This window comes from Ixodes scapularis, unplaced genomic scaffold, assembly GCF_016920785.2.
Source record: "Ixodes scapularis isolate PalLabHiFi unplaced genomic scaffold, ASM1692078v2 PGA_scaffold9__187_contigs__length_104089568, whole genome shotgun sequence".
NCBI classification, from domain to species: domain Eukaryota; kingdom Metazoa; phylum Arthropoda; class Arachnida; order Ixodida; family Ixodidae; genus Ixodes; species Ixodes scapularis.
Genome location: NW_024609884.1, coordinates 49,447,288 through 49,452,345, shown reverse-complemented (window position 1 = coordinate 49,452,345; position 5,058 = coordinate 49,447,288). Strand labels below are relative to the sequence as shown.

The following is a 5,058-nucleotide window of genomic DNA, read 5'->3' as shown; positions in this document are numbered from 1 at the left end:
CGAACGCCCAGCTTCTCCTATACGTGGAATTTTGTTTACTTCCAGTCAAGAGAAGCCCAAAATCGTAGAAATTACTTCGAAGACGCCCGACTCCCTCTTGAGAGGCGGGCGCTTCGTTCAGCGCTCTGGAAGTTCGCTTCGCAGTTTCGATGTGAACACTTTTGGCTATATCTCTTGCTGTGACAGGCCGACCGCATCAGACAAGGCGGAGTTGTCGAAAAGGAGAACACAAAATGGGACAGTCGCGGGCGATCTGAGAAAGCCCAGGATATCACATGGAGGCCTTGAGAGCCACGCACTCGCCTGAGCTTTTTCACATCGTCCGCGACTGTACACGAACCGGTTAATTTCCAAGCGTTTTTATATTGTTAGCCATCGATATGGAAAGGCGGGCTAGTTGAAGCATTGCTACGAAAGCAAAAGCGCCAGAGAACGGGGCAAGACAAGAGAAACAAAGCTCCTTGGCATGCCTCATTTAACAAGAGGCATGCCAACAAATACGTGGAATGCGCCAGGTCGATGGTTTATCCAATTCTGACCTGGGTGTCGAACCGAAATGTTTTTTGTTCCGGTTCAGGGAAAACGGTTCAGCTCCGGTTCAACTCTGGGATGAAAAATTGCTGTGGCTTAGCTCGGCTCTGCCAGGATATACGTAGCGTGAGCTTATGCGCACAAAATGAGAGGCGCTATCAAGCGGCTCCGGTGCAGCGTCAGACTTGGCTACTGCGCAACGGTGGCGCACAGCTGGGCACGCGGCGGCGCCAGTGCGTCTGCCGCGGCTATGACGTCACTCCTCTGGAATGTGCAGACTATACAGGGGCCTTAGTCAACCTTAGTGCAGAACGGCGAGGCGCGCGCGGTGCAGCGGCGGAGCGCGCGGCGGCGGCAGGGCGCGCCAGCTGTGCGCCGTGTGACGTCACTGCTCCTCGCGCATGCGCAGACCGGCACGGCGCGCGTGGCGGCGGCGGCTCCGGCCAATCTCCTGCGCGCCAGCTGAGCGCCGTGTGACGTCCCTGCCCCTCGCGCTTGCGCAGCACGGCTCTTTGACAGCCACGCGAAACTGCTCAACCTCGGCCAGTGTAGCTCACGCTACAAAAACAAAGGTTCAAACCGGTTCGTACTCATATGCTACAAAAACAATTGACGACAGCAAAAGATAAACTATGCATATTTTATAAAAGTGTTACATATAAAAAGCAAACGCGCACACTACTGTGTTGCACGAACGAGTTTGTGCTGGGGCACATGGGTGGAAGCGCAGTTCAATGTCAGGCAGCTGACCGAAGAAGCAGGACGTCGTCAAGCATATCCGGGGAAAGACGGCACCTCTGAGACGACAAAATGAACTTCACTGCAGAAAAGGCTCGCTCCACGCTGACCTGAGTCGCAGGCACTCCCAAGGCTACTTGCGCTAATGCGTAGAGTTTTGGATGACGTTCCCTTCTCTCCTCCCAAAACTGCAACACGTTACCGTCCCTTGAAAGCCGCGGCTCCATATCTAGGATTTCCAGGAGGCATGCTATATCAAGTGGGCTACTGGTACCTTGAATGCATGCCAGCCTCAACCTCTCTTTCCTTGAGCAGCACTTCCAGGGCGTCTTCTGGATCTTCTGGAGCCACCGCAGTTTCAGAAGGAAGGGCATAATTTTCCCCGCATCGCAGAGCTGTGCCTCCAAGTCTTTGTCAAATGAAACGTGGCCCGGTACTTTTGCTCAGGGGTGAGAAGACGGTACCGGGGATCCATGTACACTGCTGCACAGAAGACATCCGTGTCAAGAAGTTGTCGCTCCCTCTTTTTCATTGACTGGACGGCGACGATATCTTGGAAGCGTCCGTGGAACCTTTGCTAACGGCGACGATATCTTGGAAGCGTCCGTGGAACACCTTAGCCATGCTCCGTAGAAATTTCCTATAGTGAGCTGTTCCTTTTGCAATGTCTTCGTCGCCACTTCTGCCGGGCGAAGCGATACTGCAAGCATTTCGACTTCCACCCATACGTTTTCAGTCCACCTGGAGCTTTCTTCTTTTGACAGGAACCCTCCAGTGAAGCCTCTTAGTTCAAGTAGCCTGGTGAGCATATGCAGCGTAGACATACACCGCGTCGGACAATCAAGCACTGGTTTCTTCAACCCTAGCTTTCCGATCAGGGACATAACAGTTTGGACACGTAGTCTCTTAACAAGCGCACGGTATTCTTCAACAATGTGCCCGCAGCCCGAGCCTTTCAAGGCGTCACTAACTGCCAGCTGCAGCGTGTGAGCGGCGCACCTGATGCCTTCTAGCAAGCCGGAATCATCAGATCTGCAATCTCTACTGGAGAATCTCAGGATTCTCCAGTAGAGATTGCAGAGCGTGGGACTCAACTTCAGGGTCACTAAAGCGGACCTCTTCTTCGGAGTCGGAACATTCCTTGTTCATTTCACCGAGGAGACGCACAGCTTTCACCATGTTGGCACCGTTGTCCGTCATGACGCTGTATACCTGGCTGACGTTGAGATTGAAGCGAGAGATTGCATCTATCACCTCTGACCTCAGATGTTGCCCCGTATGCCTTTCAAAGAGTTCTCTCATGGTCAATGGCTGGAGCACCAACCTTCCCTTTTCAGCATACTGCACGTTGATTCCAAGTAGGAGCGGTCTAGGGTGCCTACATGTTTCCGCCGCTCCGGAGCGGAAACATGTAGGCACCCTAGATCGGTCCAGTCGCGATGCGCAGTCGAGCTTCAACAAAAACATGCGTTTTCTTTTCTTTTTTTTTTTTTTTTTTTTTTAACGACAAACCTATTCTTTCTCGCATCATCCTAGCGGGTGTAGGCCCGTTCGTAACATGCCGATTCGTCATAGGCCAGACAATTCGTCATAGGCCAGACAATTCGTCATAGGGAAACTCGTCGCAGGAGAATTCGTCATATGAAATGGAGCAGGAATCTGCAAGGCAGTGTCGTCCATTACGGAGGAGGCTGCATCCAAAAGTATCTGGTGTGGTGCTAGGCGTCCTTCCACTGTAAGCAAGAAGCACATATAAAAATTGGTTCTTGTTATGCAAAACTGGGAATATAAAAACAACTTTTCGCAACTTGCCTGCTCTTAGCTTCATCTCATGACGTACTCTGAGGACACTTAGCTCGGTTGGGTCACCGGCGTGCGTGTGGCCGCTCGAGTAGGATAGTATACGAGTTATGGCTAGACCAGTTACAACTTTAGTTTTACAAAGTGTCCTTTGCCGGCAGGCCCAGTAGATCGTAGATTCGTTAGACTTAATACGAGTGTAAGTGGAGGAGCATAGCGCCACCCCTCTCTGTTGTGATCAACTCCATTTCAAAAGCGAGAGTAAGACCCCATGCAAAAATGACGTTTCTTTTATACCCTGGTACATCCGCCATCCGAAAAAAGAAAAGCAGCTACAAAATCCCTGAATGTGGGCGAATCGGGTGACACGCGTACAACAACAAAGCGAACAATGACGACCTGGCGATACTTTTAGACAAACTCTTTTTGTTCGTTTTTTCTTTCTATATATATATGGCTTAGGTTCTTTGCGAGGTTCCTTTGTTTCCTACTACTTCTAGTTTCGTTCCGAATGTCGGACCTTCGGACTGATACCCGGAACTGCAGCACCTATTACAGAATCTTCGCCCGCGATCAACCTTGGTGACCTTGTACGGGTTTGGCACGGTCAACCAAATTTTTCAAGAAACCCAACTATACTCCGTATCACCTTCAGTCCGAGCGCAGCGGACGCTAGGAGTAATCCCAGCCAATCCAGCGTGAGAGAGTGTCATGTGATTTTAAGCTCCCTGTGTCCCTCTGCCCAACCGGCAAGTCACGCGATTTTCTCCCGGCTCTGGATCGGCTGCGATGGCCTGTGGCGTCCACTGCGCTCAGACTGAAGGTGGAACGGAGTATGGAAAGAACCATATGACAAATTTTGGGTTACTGTGTGACAGGTGGCCCGAGTTACGAATTATCCTATGGCGAATATTCCGCTGTGACGAATGGGCCTATTACCAGTTGCCCTATGACGAATCGGCATGTGACGAACGGGCCGTATCCCCATCCTAGCATCTTCCCGGACTCTGTCCTTGACTACTGCAGCACTTATGGCATGCTTGTTGCCCAAGGCTTTTAGAACCGGGTCGATGATCAGGGGAAAGCCAGAGTCCTCAACGAGGCGAAATAGCCGTCCGTTCTTTGTCACTAGCTCGACGCAGCCTCTCATTATAGTTTCCTCGGTCATGTCAAGCTACAGCGACTGTGACGTTGTCGGTCGGAGCATGTTTTGTATATCCACTTGCCTCACCTTTGCTATCGTGGACTCTTCGTGACTGTCTGTAGCCGAGTGCTTCGAGGACGCAGCTTTCTCAGCTGCTTTCTCCGTTAGTAGCTGCTCATGTTCACTTTTGTGGTGCCGCTGCACGTGGCGTTCCAAGTTTGAACCATGATCCCCAGAAAGAGCCTGCCGGCAGTTTTCGATTTGGCACACTGACCGGTTGGAGGCGATGTCATAGATGAAGAATATTCTAACAGGATTTGCTCGGTCGCGCCCCATTGCACGTATGATTTCGTTCCAAAGCCACAGGGCATCACACACGATAAACTGAAGGCCGCGTCAGCGACAGACAACGGAAACGGTGGGAAACAGTCCGTCACAGCGATCACATCGCAACTAGCGCAAATGGAGAACTGAGGCGGGGTCGAAGCGGCCTGCGGCCTCCCAAGGGCCGAACAGCCGAACCGCCGAGCGGAGAGCCCCGCAGAAAAGCAAATAAGAAAGAACACTGGCACAGAGTTTCACGCTAAGGTGAACTGCAGCGGACGCTAGCAACTCGCCTAGCATATGGGTCATCTCATGTCAAACGTCCCAGACGTTGCGCTCGACCCCTTCCGATTTCTAAAAAAAAAAATTCATGGCCTTTTGCCGCAATGTTCGTAGCCATGCCCTGAAATACTTTTGGCGAAAAACAATTTTATGACGTGAGCGCGGTTTTAACTTTTAAAAACAGCGTGAAACTAGGCATCACTCAATAATTGATAAAAAATCAGCTTTTTAGCGAAACG

At 51.3% G+C, this 5,058-nt stretch overlaps 1 pseudogene; it reads right to left on the bottom strand.

Moving 5' to 3' along the window:
• Nucleotides 1-2,310: 2,310 nt before the first annotated feature.
• LOC121833786 lies at nucleotides 2,311-4,689 on the bottom strand (annotated as a pseudogene).
• Between the last annotated feature and the right edge of the window lie 369 nt (nucleotides 4,690-5,058).